Genomic DNA, 12571 nt, shown 5'->3' on the forward strand with positions numbered 1-12571 from the left:
GAAGTTTACTTTTGGGGGACCAATTAAATACAGGTTAGGAGAACAAGTAGGATTATATAAATTCTTGTACATGCCAGGTTCTCCAAAACCATTACTTGGGCATGATGTATTAGAACAGTTGAATGTAGAGATTAAGTTCAGTAGAGAAAATTGGAGCTAAGTGTCAAGCAAGACCAATTGATGGAAAATTTTAAGTCTGGCTTTAACACAAACTGGGAAAAGCAATGTTGTACCCCCAGAAGTCAGGTAAATCCTAAATCAGGCATACACAGGATTGCAGGCATCAGGAATGCCTGGCAGAGCCAAAAATGCAGCCCAATAAAGGTTAAGTTAAAGACTGGAGCCAGCTTAACCAGGGTAAAGCAGTGCTCTTTAAGGATACAAGATTGCAGGAGGATAAAAGAAATAATAAATAACTTTTTGAATTTTGGATTATTAATTGGATAGAAATCCAAATAGAACACCCCAATCTTGCAAATGAAAAATTGGATGGCAAGAGCTATAGTTTGGTTCAAGCTTTGAGGGCAATTAATAGAAATGTTGAATATATACAACCCGTGGTGTATATCTTTATTAACCAAGTTAAGGAATAAGTAGGCGGGGTTTACCGTTCTGGATTTGAAGTACGCCTTTTCCTGCCTGGTTTTGCCAAAGAAAGTCTAAGATTATTTGCCTTTGAATAGGAAAACTCCAATATGGGAAGAAGGAAAAAAAAAAAAATTAAAAATACACATATATATAAATAAATAAATAAGAAAAATTCAGCTAACCTGGACAGTGTTACCCAGGGTTGTGAGAACAGCCCAGTAATTTTTGAGAACTGGTCAACTCGTGAGCCTGAGATTTGGGTTCCTCCATCTCACAGTGGAACTTCACTGCAGTACGTGGATACTACAGTAACAAAGGAGGACTGTGTACAGTGGACTGTGAGTTTGCTGAATTTCTTGATTTAAATGGCTATCAAGTTTCTCAACAGAAAGCACAACTGATCAAAGAGAAGGAAGCAGTTTGTGGAACACCCAGAGCATCAACACAGAGCTACCTCCAAGCCAGCAGTGTGCACTGCAGGGAGGCTGTCTATGCCAGTTGGTCAGACCTACAGGAGGAACCGCTGGACAACGCTGAGGATTCCTGAATTCACTGACGGAAGCAGCTTTGTGAGACAAGAAAACTGTAAGGCAGGATATGCAGTAATGGCTACTGACAAGGTAATTGAAGCAAAACCATTACCTGTGGGGACTTCTGCTCAGAAGGCTGAAATAACTGCCTTGACAAGAACCTTATATATATGGACAGATGTTAAATATGCTTTTGGGGTGGTACCCACTCATGGTACCATCTGGAAAGAGCGAGGTTTTCTTACACACATGGAAAACAAATTCAGCATGATGTAAATCTACCAAGGAGCTGCGTGGCTGTTGTACATTATAAAGGACATCAGAAGAGTGACACTGTACAGGAAACTGGGAATATGATGATGGATCAGGTGGCAGAACAGGCAGCTGAAGGAAAAGAAATTGGTGAACTGGCTTTAATTCCAGACGGCAAACTTAAAATATCTGAACCTTAATCAGAACCTCTAAGGTATTGTAGAGAGGATAGGAATCTAATTAATAATTTAGAAGGGAAGAGAGCAAGCTGACAGGTGGGTGACCCAGATGGACACACTGTTGTGCCCTTTATTATTTTATAGAAATTGGCTCTAAGGGAACATAATAAAACACAAGGGGGTACAGACATCAGAAAGTAACTGTACAATCCTAGTACCAGGACTGGGTACAAGAGGGGCTTGTTGGGAAAGGGAATCTTTTAGGACAACAATTGCAAATTGATTTTTTTCAGAACTGCCAGGAAAAAGGAGGGTTTCGGTATATGCTAGTTCTAACAAATACCCTTTTCAGGGTGGCCAGAAGCATTCCCTTGCAGGACCAATAAAACCAAAGAAATGAAAGGTATTGCTGCAGGAGATTATACCAAGGTTTGGGTGTCCTGCAACAATACCCTTCAACCAGGGAACTCACTTTATTGCAGAGATTGTCCAACAGGTCAGTAAGCATTGGGAATAAATTGGCAATTGCACATATCACACAGACCACAGGCGCGTGGTCAGGTGGAAAAGATGAACTATCTAATTAAATCACAGGTTGTAAAACTGGGCCAGGAAGCTGGATTATCCTGGCCAAAGTTGTTGCCTTTGGCTCTCCTTAGGAGCAGAATGAAACCTAGAGCCAAAGAGGGGTTAAGTCTTTCAAAATACTGTACAAAAGGCCTTATGTTGTACAAACAGGATCTCTACCCAGGTAGGGAGTGAAATACTGAGCATGTGGTAAGTCTACAAGAACAGCTTCAGGAAATAGAGAAACTGGTTCTAGGAACTAGAGCCCAAGGCCTTGACGGCTTGATACATAATATTTTAACAAGAGATTATATGTATATAGAAGATGTCTTTCACATTTGCCCCTGAAATCAAGGTGGGTAAGTCTGTTCCGGTGCTGCTAACATCCCACACAGCAGTGGTTAAGAAGGTCCCTCAAATACAATGGAATAATTGTTAGAAATGTTCATTTGATTAAGTGCAGCATTTGATGTAAATGTTTATGTATCTCTTGTGAAAAACATCATTGCAAAGTATACTTACATCAGTAATTGTTTGGTATGTGGGCAAGCTAAGGATTTAAACTTTTCACTTCTTGTTGTCCCTGATGATTTTAAGGCGAGAAATCAAATTGTTGCAGGGTTTGAGTCACTGTCCTTGTGGGTGATGATCAACAAGAATGTAGATTGGATTAACTACATTTGTTATAATCAGTGGAGATTTACAAATTATACAAAAGAGTGCAATAAAGGGAACTGCAGAACAGTTACATGCCATAAGTAGGATGGCCTGGGAAAATAGAATCTCCTAAGATATGATACAAGCTGGAAAAAAAAAAAAAAAGGGTGTATGTGTAATGCTGGGTACCGGTTGTTGCACCTTCATCCCAATAACACAGCTCCAGGTGATACAATAACTAAGGCATTGCAAGGGCTTACCACCCTTGCCAATGAACTGGCAGAAAAATCGGGGATACTTCTATCACTGGATGGTTGGAGTCCTGGTTTGGTGAATGGAAAGGGGTGATTGTATCCACGTTTACTTCTTTCATAGTAGTAGCAGGAGCCCGATGGCCACTGGTTGCTGTGTTATTCCCTGTGTGAGGGGACTGGTACAGTGATTGATCGAGACAGCACTATTGAAGCAAACACCAATGGAGTCACCACATTTGGATAAAATGATGGTATTAGAGGAGATGGGAAATAAAGAAAGTGGAGAAGAGGGAGATGTCTATAAAAGTGAAACTTTAAAAATTGCAGAAAGCAACAGTGTATGAAAAAAGAAAAGGGGGGGGGGGAATTGTGGGAATCAAATGTTGTTTCTGCATTAGAATTGGATAATATTTTTTATTTCATGAACTCTGTTGTCATAGTTCTTTTTGGGAGTCCTTCTACTTAACTCGGGGAAGATCTCGGATAGTTTGCATCACTTATCCTCTAGCCAAATCTTCCCAGGAATGCCCACTCTGTATATAGGTGTATATATGTATATTTTGTCACACACATTGCAAGAATATCCTGCACGAGATCAAACCAGAGAACAAGTCATGGTATGCCTGAGGAAGCGCCTGAAGAGACATCTGAAGGCCTGCCATCATCCCCCCCGGTGCTCTTTGTTTAACGAAAACTTCGGAGACAATCACCGTATCGATACGACGACAAGAAGAGCACTGAGACTTCTTGGAAACAACAGGATGGCTGCTGACTGACACCAGATAACACACAAATCAACAAATGTAAACTGATAAGATTGTGAACCTGGAGCACCCAGCCAATGGGGAAACTGGGCAGGGGATGGATAAAGGGAAAAACAGGGTATAAAGATTGTCATCTTGTGTCCGTAGGTGCGCTCCTGCTTGCGGGACGCCCGCCATTGCAATCACAAATAAAATCTGCCTCTCTGGATGTGGAAGAGGCCTCCTTGAGCTGCTGGACTGTTTCCCGCAGCTGCACGGTAAGGAGGCTGAATGTCTGCTTGAATGTCACTGGCACCTCCTGGTACCGCCTGCTACCTCCCTGTGTTATCTCCTCTCATTTCTGCGGCTCTGACCCCACACGTCAACCCCATGTCCCCTCAAGTCCCCCCGTGCCCCCTGGCCAACTTCGCTCCGGGTCGATGTCACCATGGGGTTGACAGGGATAGGGATGCCTGTGGGGTGCGTGGAGTCCTGGGAGAAGTTGATGGCCGTGCGCAGTGGGGTGATGGTGTCCTCATCTGTGACAGTGGGGTGGGGGCAGTGCCCCACAAGTGGGGGTCATTGCCCCCAAAATGGGGCTTGTGCCCCACGCGTGTGGGCAACTTGCATGGGGACTGCATTCTGGTGATGCTTTGTCCTTTCTCCAAATGTGCTGTGACTTCAGCAATCCCATGTCGTGCCGCAGCAGAAATGGGGTCCTGCAGTACGTCAGTGATCTCTGACTTGAGGTGCGCAGGGGCTGCACGAAGTACGCACTCTACAGCCTCCCGACTTCTTTGGGGTTTGGGATCGATGTTTGAGCCAAAGGGCTTCACGCTGCCATGCGGGCAGGTGCCAGGTTCACCCGCTGAGGACACCAAATCCTAAAATAAGTTCACAATGGTCTTTAATTGCTGTGCGAGTAGATGACACATGTTTCTCACTGGGAAGCCATAAGCTGACCCCGGCAGTTTGGCAGACAGCGCTCGCTCCATTCACACCATAATCGCAGCCCTTTGCTGTCCAGGCTGCACACACAGCTTCTCAGCACCTTGCTGCATTAGTATAGATATCTGTACTCCCCTACTCATTAGAAATTTCACCAGTAGCCTTTGAGGACAGACTGGAATCAAAATATGTGGGCCTTCATAGCTCGTCTTTTTTTTTTTCTTTTTTTTCCTTCATGCTTTTATGGGAACTTTGAGATCACAGCCTGAAGCAGTGACGGAGCACCTGGTGAGGGGTGTAGCCCTGCAAGCACTGGTAATGGAAGGACTGATGTTTATTCCGTTTGTTTGCTCTTGTCTCATTTCTGGAATGCTTCAATCGCCCCAAGGTAATGCTGGTTGGCTGACTGAGTATTGCAACTCTGGAAATGCCTGGAGCTTTTCCGTAAAGGGATTCTGTGTTCTCCAGATCTTCTTTACAGCTCTTTTTAAGTTGAATATCTTCTCGTGAAGTCTCTGTTCCCTCTTTCGTGATTCTCCTTGCATGATCTCCAACCTGGGACTCCAAACTTGGTTTGTCTGCTACCTTGTTGCCCCAACTCTTTTTATGGCACATTCCCTCTGTGTCCTTGTGTCCTGTTTGTGTCTTGGAGTCCTCCCTGTGTCTCCTGCGCCACGTATTAATTTCACCCATGCTGAGTATTGTTTAAGGGCACGTATTTAAATTATGCTCCGTGTCTCTTTGGATCCCGTTCTGTTTTGCAGCTCGATGGGGTTTAAGGGTTCCTGGGGCTCTTCTAGTTAGTGGTTTAAGCACTGTGAAATCTGTGGAGCAGATAATAGAACACCACGAATCCCTTGTATGCAGGTGGGTTTTGTGATGGCTGTGGGACGCTCACTTAGAGATGGAATGGGGGTCACAAGGGGCTCGCCTTGCTCCCTGGGGTTTATTCTTCCAGCCCAATAAGCTACGTGGCTGGTGATAGAGTGAGGTGCGTGTATCAGGCTGGGACCTGAGCTTAAGAAAAGCCCCAGCCCCAGTGGCCGTTTTCTTCATCCTCGCTTAGTGTAATACAGTCTCTACTACTTGAGCATACTGAACACGAATATTCTGTTCCTGTTTTGTCTGGTTCTCTCCTAGACCTCCCTTACAGATTTGTCAGTAGTAACAGATGTCAGGGCACAGTTCTCAGAGCACGTTGTGGCCGACCACCCCAGGGTCCTAGGGTTCTTTCTGTTTTTATGGCAGATCCGGCTTCGTCTTTCTAGGAAACAAAGGATTGTCTTCTACTGGACCACTTTGTCTGGATCACCCCAGATATCTCCATCCCAATTGTCAGGGGATGCTGTTAGTTTCCTAGTCTGTATGATACCCAACCTCCCCACCCCTCTTCCTTCCATCCCCTGGCCCCCATTCAATAGCTAGCTCTGCAGCTGTGGGACCCACCAGTGTGATGAAGCAGTACCTCTGGTGTGCTGAATACTGGGACTGGCACAGAGAGGCTCTATGGCTGATGTGAATCTTCCCGACTGGACTACTTGGTGAGTTTCCCCGGAGCTGTTGAGCACACAGGCTTCCCCACCTACCCTGGTTGCTCACCATGCCATCGATGTCCTTTGTGGACATGGCTTCAGGTATCATACCAGAGACTCCTTAGAGTCGGAAGCGACCATTTATGATGATCTAGTCCGACTCACCCACAATGAACAGGGACATTCACAGCTAGATCAGGTTGCCCTGCGTGTCACCTTGGAAGGGACAGGGCATCCACCGCATCTCTGGGCAACCTGGTCCACTGCGCAGAGTCACAGAATGTCCCGGGTCGGAAGGGACCTCGAGGATCGTGGATCTCCAACCCCCCCCCCTGCCACATGCAGGACCACCAACCTCCCCATTTCATACTAGACCGGGCTGCCCAGGGCCCCATCCAACCTGGCCTTGAACACCTCCAGGGATGGACGGGGCATCCACAGCCTCTCTGGGCAGCTGTTCCAGCCCCTCACCGCTCTCTCTGTGGAGAACTTCCCCCTGCCATCCAACCTAAATCTTCCCTCCCCCAGCTTAAAACGTTTCCCCTTGTCCCTTGCTATGAAGGATATTTTCCTTATATCTAACCTAAATTTTCCCTCCTTCTTTCCTTTAGCTCCCCTTTGGGTATCGAAAGGCTGTTACCAGGTCACCTCGGAGCCTTCACTTCTCCGAGCTGAACAGCCCCAGCTCTCTCAACCTGTCCTCACAGGTGAGGTGTTTGATCCTTTGGTTCTTCTTTTTTTTTTTTCCTTGTGGCCGTCCTCTGCATGTGCTCCAACGGGTCCATGTCTCTTCTGCACTGAGGGCTCTTCATATGGACGCAGTACTCCAGGTGAGGCCTCTTCAGCACAGAGCAGAGGGGCAGGATCACCTCTTTTCACCTGCTGACCGCACATCTTTTGGTGCAGCCCAGGATGTGGCTGGTTTTCTGGGCTGGGAGGGCACTTTGCTGGCTCGTGTACAGCTTGCCATCCACCAGCTCTTTTGGGACAGGCCTATGCTCAGCCCTTTCATCCCCCAGCATGTATTGGTAGTGGGGGGTTCTCTTGTCCCAGGTACAAGACACTGCGCCTGGATTTGTTGAAGCTGATGAGGTTTGTCTGTGCCCGCTTCTCAAGCCTGTCTAGGTCCCCCTGGCTGGCATCCTGTCCCTCTGGCGTGTCGCTGCTCCCCACAGCTTGGTGTTGTCAGCAGGGTTTCTGAGGGTGCGCTCGATCCCGCTGGTGATGTCACTGACGAAGATATCGAAAAATCTCAGCCCCGGCACGGACCCCTTTGAGATGCCATTCATCACCGATCGCCATCCGGACACGGAGCCATCGGCTCCTGCACTCCCTCCTGCAGCCGGGTCTTTGTCCATTGAACAGTCCACCCATCGAATCCGTGTCCTTCCAATTTGGAAAAAAGGATGTTGCAGGGTATTGTGTCAAAGGCCTTACTGAAGTCCTGGTAGATGATATCAGTGGCTCTTCGCTTGTCTATTGATGTCTAGGGACACCATCACAGACAGCCAATGGATTAGTCAAGCAGGATTTACCCTTGGTCCTCTGGATGCTCCAACAGGTCCATGTCTTTTCTGCACTAAGGACTCTACATCTGGACACGATCCCTAGATATGGGATTATGTAGAATATGGTCTCAGATAAGGGAAACCACTTTACTTCAAGTCCTACAAGAGCTAATGAGAACTTTAGAAATCAAGTGGGAGTTCCATACTTGCTGGCACCCTCCTTCTTCAGGGAAAGTAGAATGAATCAATCAGATGCTGACAAAGCACTTGTCAAAATGCATTTTAGAGACCAAATGACCATGGACAAAGCGTTTACCTTTAGCCCTTCTCAGAATACGAACCGCTCCCAGAAAAGACTTAGGAGTATCACCATATAACATGCTGTTTGGGTTGCCATACTTGAGAGGGAGGGGTGAGATGCTCACTCTCAAGACCAAGGATAAGTTTCTTAAGAACTCTTGGAAATCTGGCCCTCGTATCTCCATGGAGAAGTACAAAACATACCGAAAAACAACAGGTTGGTAATGGACCTCATTGGAAATGTATCATAGCAACAGCATCGGGGAGATTGCAAGCCTGAGATGCTCAACCAGTGAGCGAGTGCCAGGAGAGCATTACCTGCGTTCAGTTTAGAGTATAGAACGGAATGAATTTCGCTGACTGGTGCACAGTTTCTCCCTTGCTAATGGGGCATATGAGCCCAGTATTGCAATAACAAATAAACTTTGCTGCTATCATTAAGTTTCTTGCCTAACCCGAAATTTTTGAGTATTTCTCACATGGTCTTGTTCAATATGTTTGTCAGCTCCCTTGCTGAGGGGGATAGTGTCCACCCGTAGTAAGTACACTGATGAGACAAAGCGGGTGAAGTGGTTGGCACGCCAAAAGGCTGTGCTGCTAGACCTGGACAGGCTGGAGAGCTGGGTAGTATCAAACCAGATGAGCTGTAACGAAAGCAAGTGGTGAGTCTTGCACCTGGGAAGGAATATCCACAAGTATCAGTACAGGCTGGGATATGACATGCTGGAGAGGAGCTCTGCAGAGAAGAATCTGGGTGTCCTGGTGGATGACAGGTTGGCCATGAGTCAGCAGTGTGCCTTGGCAGCCAAGAAGGCCAATGGAATCCTGGGGTGCATTAAAAAGAGCAAGGGAGCTGATCCTCCCCTTTTGCTCCTCTCTGGTCAGGCCTCACCTGGAGTACTGCATCCAGTTGTGGGTTCCCTGATACAAAAATGACAGGGTTCTCCTTGAGAGAGTCGAGCAGAAGGCCACGAAGGTGATAAAGGGCCTGGAGCATCTCCCCAATGTGGAAAGGCTGAGTGACCTGGGTCTGTTCAGCCTTGAGGAAAGAAGACTAAAAGGGGATCTGGATTAATGCTTATTATATTAAGTGTGGGAGTCAAAAGGACGTGGCCAACCACTTTTTAGAGGTCTCTGGGGACAGAAGAAGGGGATATGGCCATAAACTGGAACACAAGAAGTTCCGCACCAAAACGAAAGGAACTTCTTCACAGTAAGGATGATGGAGCACTGGAGCAGGGAGGCTGTAGATTTTCCTTCTCTGGAGATATTTCGCCTGGATGCCCACCTGTGCAGCCTGTGGTAGGGAACCCATTTTGCAGGGGGGGTTGGACTCAGTGATCTCTGGAGCTCCCTTGCAACCCCAGTTTTGTGATTCTGTGATTTTATTCATTGCTTCTTGCAGCAATGCAGCGTTTCAGAAGAGAGAAAAGCACGGCGGGCGTAAACTGGGTTTCTGTGGTTGGTAAAGCTGTGCTGAGAACTGGGCTGACTACTGCACCTGGAAATGTGTGCAAAGTCTGCAGACACAGAAGAATTACTTTTCCTTGCAGGTTGAGCTTGTCTAAGGTAGGTGATTGCTAGGTGAGCTTGTGCTTTAAAGCATCAAGTTGTATAAATAAGGAAACTTTAAAAGCAAGTTTGCCAGTTCTTTTTTACCTAGGTGATTTTTTGCAAGGAGAGATTTGAAATGCTGCTTGCTAATGGAAGATGGAGAGAGGAGAATCAAGTCAAAGGCATGCTGTGCATAGCCACCACGTAGCATCTGCGCCGCTCTCCCCCTGCACAAAGGAGGAGCAGCTCAGCAAGCTTGGCCTGGGCCATGGAAGGGAGCATACAAACATCTGGACCAACCCCAACGGAGCGGGTTCTGCAGGTTGGTTGTCTTCTGCTGTTTGTCTCCCATCCTGTTGCTCAGGGGTAGATGTGTTCTTGATCAGTGCTAATAGGAAACTTTCATGACATTTTTGTTTCAGCTGTCCCAATGCTTTGATCCCTTGCTGCTGGGATGGGGCGTTTGCAGAATGACAATGTCCAGTCAGATTCTGGGGATGAGTCTACGCACCGGGGTATGTCTGGCAGGACTGAGGCTTGGGGACCAGGCCAGGTCCTATGAATTTGAGATCTGAGTTCAAGCCTGTGGGCATCGTCCAGGAGTTGGGGAAGAGTACGAGGCAAGGAAAGTTGGGTAAGAGGATGAGGCTTCGGACCAGGAACCTCTTCCATCGGTATTAAATCTTGTTGTTCTCTTTTTGGATTAGGAATCCATGTCGGTCTTTTTATGAAGAATAGCCTCGTCGTGCAGCTTATGAATTAATTCATTCACACCTGTTAGCTGGTTTTCTTTCCTACATGAAGCTGCAATTGAAATGGACACTTTGTGATCTGATCCCCTCTGGCATGCTCAGATCAGCCAAGTTGGCAAGGTCTGGCACAGGCTCATAGGCGAGGCCACAGCAGCTCTTCCGTTGTGACACAGAGCAGGGACATAGAAGTGGAAGAAGGCCCCACAGCTGTACAGGGGAAATTCCACACAATCATCAACTTTCCATCTGAAAGGTAAAGAGGACTTTGTTTTCCAGCAACCATCATCATTGTTTGGGTGGGTTGTGTTGTTGTTTTTTTTTCCCCCATTATTTCTTGCGCCAAAACATGCGGAAACTAAATTAAAGTAATGGTGCCTGAAGTGAATTGTTGCAGTGAATCTCCGCTCCCTTTGGACTCTGAGATTCAACTAACATATTCGGTTTAGCCACACGAGGCTGCCATTCCTTCCTTGCTGGGCACGCAGTCACGAGATGTATAAAGCCATGCTGACGTCTACCCTGGCCTGAGCTGGCTCTACCTTGAAACGTTGGGGTTTTCCAGCTGTCGGGGCCACATGCCTGAAACCAGTTCCGGTTCTCCTCTAAGCAGAGCTGTTGGTCAGACCTGCTGGCACTAGAAACTAAACTTGGCGGTGAGATGGGGCCGACGAGGTGTTGATGTCAGAGTCAGAGGTGCTTTTGAATTTCCTTTATGGCTGCACGGTTCCTCAGAAAGCAGTTACGCCTGCTGGCTCCAGAAGAGCCATCCCTTAGATGCTGTCCTGTACAGCCGCGGAGCCTTTGCTCACATGCTCTGCATCTTGCTTGACACAGTTTAGGGGAATTTAGCCAGCAAGACTTCAGGGCTGAGCTATAGGAGCGGAACCATCCTCAACTGCTTGAAAGAGAGCGAGTTTCTAAGTTGTGCTTCAGCAGAAACCAGGCGGTGCCAGGAACAAGCAACTGTTGGCAAGAGCTCAGTGCAGCTCTTCCCTCACCCCGCACCACGCACGACTCACACCAGTCACTGTTTTCTCTCTCCAGACAACGTCCACCCAGCAAGACGAAGGAATCACCAGCTGGCAGTTGGCGTTCCTGCTTCAGCCTGCGGAAACCATCCTCTGTGGCCAAACGCCGACTGCAGCGCAGTCCCAGGGAGCCCTCAGAGACAGAAGTCGTGGTGCTGGCAGGTAAGGGTGCGAATCCAGCTTTCAAAGCCTTGCTTTTCAGCAACATAGAATTCATGCAATACAAGTGGACTTGTACCTCCTTCTAGCATTCAAGCCCGTGCCTAACCACAACTTCGGTTAACTCCTGTCTTTCCCAAATGAGTCTCTTGTTAAGTCAAGATCTGGCCCTGCACAAGGATTGCTGTCAAGACAGTGGCACTGTTGCTGGAAGCCTATTTGCTTCTTTCCGCCATCACTACCTAACCAAATGTCAACGACCGCTTTCATAATTCAGCCTGTCAGTGTCTCGGTTTTGTTTCCCTAGGGGGGACGAGGAGACCACGGGATTCTTTGCTCAGCTGACAGCGCAGACTTAATTAACAGCTATTGCTAACTCCATTCTTTGTTGTTGTTGTTTAGAGCTGGCCAGGGAGCATCTAGCATGCTGCTTAAAGCTACCTGACAGACAACACCAAGACATTGGACAGTGAAAGTTTGACACTAACCCTTGTGTATCCTTCCTAGGTGAATCGAGCCCTTGTCTACCCAGAAGAGCCAGGGCAAGCAGCGATGATGCGCTGTGTGCTTCCATCGATGGAGGGCTCTTAGGAAGCACAAACTGCTGCTGTTCAGATGACAGCCTTCCACATAACAACAGCGATGGAGAGAAGGAGCTCATCTGAGTTCATGCCCTCATTTTTCCCGGCTCTGCTGAAGATGCTGACCTGAGCCTGCCAGACACCAGCCTGGTCACCAGCCTGGACTGTGACCCAGTGCCTTTGCAGAGCAGCCCAGCCCAAGCACAGTCCGAGTGCCCCAGCAGCAGCACCTCCATGCAGGAGCAGGTCAGCATCGCTGAGGAGAAGCCGAGCCTCTTGGAGGGGGACTTAGAATCACGCCTCCAGCTCCAGGCACCAGGCAGCAGCACTGAGAGCTCTGAGCCACTCTCTCTGTGACAAGAGAGGATGAGTCCCATCTTTACCCTGGACCTCTCATGCCCTCCTGTCTTTTACATAATAATAAAAGCACGCTCGTGCT

At 47.7% G+C, this 12571-nt stretch overlaps 1 long non-coding RNA gene across 1 annotated transcript; it reads left to right on the top strand.

Moving 5' to 3' along the window:
* Positions 1-10365: 10365 nt before the first annotated feature.
* On the top strand, positions 10366-12552 carry LOC149911621 (uncharacterized). The gene is made up of 3 exons (XR_016463097.1): positions 10366-10617; positions 11409-11554; positions 12059-12552. It is a non-coding gene; the product is annotated as an uncharacterized LOC149911621 (long non-coding RNA).
* Positions 12553-12571: the final 19 nt, after the last annotated feature.

This window comes from Phasianus colchicus, unplaced genomic scaffold, assembly GCF_987193195.1.
Source record: "Phasianus colchicus unplaced genomic scaffold, bPhaCol1.hap1.1 HAP1_SCAFFOLD_73, whole genome shotgun sequence".
NCBI classification, from domain to species: Eukaryota; Metazoa; Chordata; class Aves; order Galliformes; family Phasianidae; genus Phasianus; species Phasianus colchicus.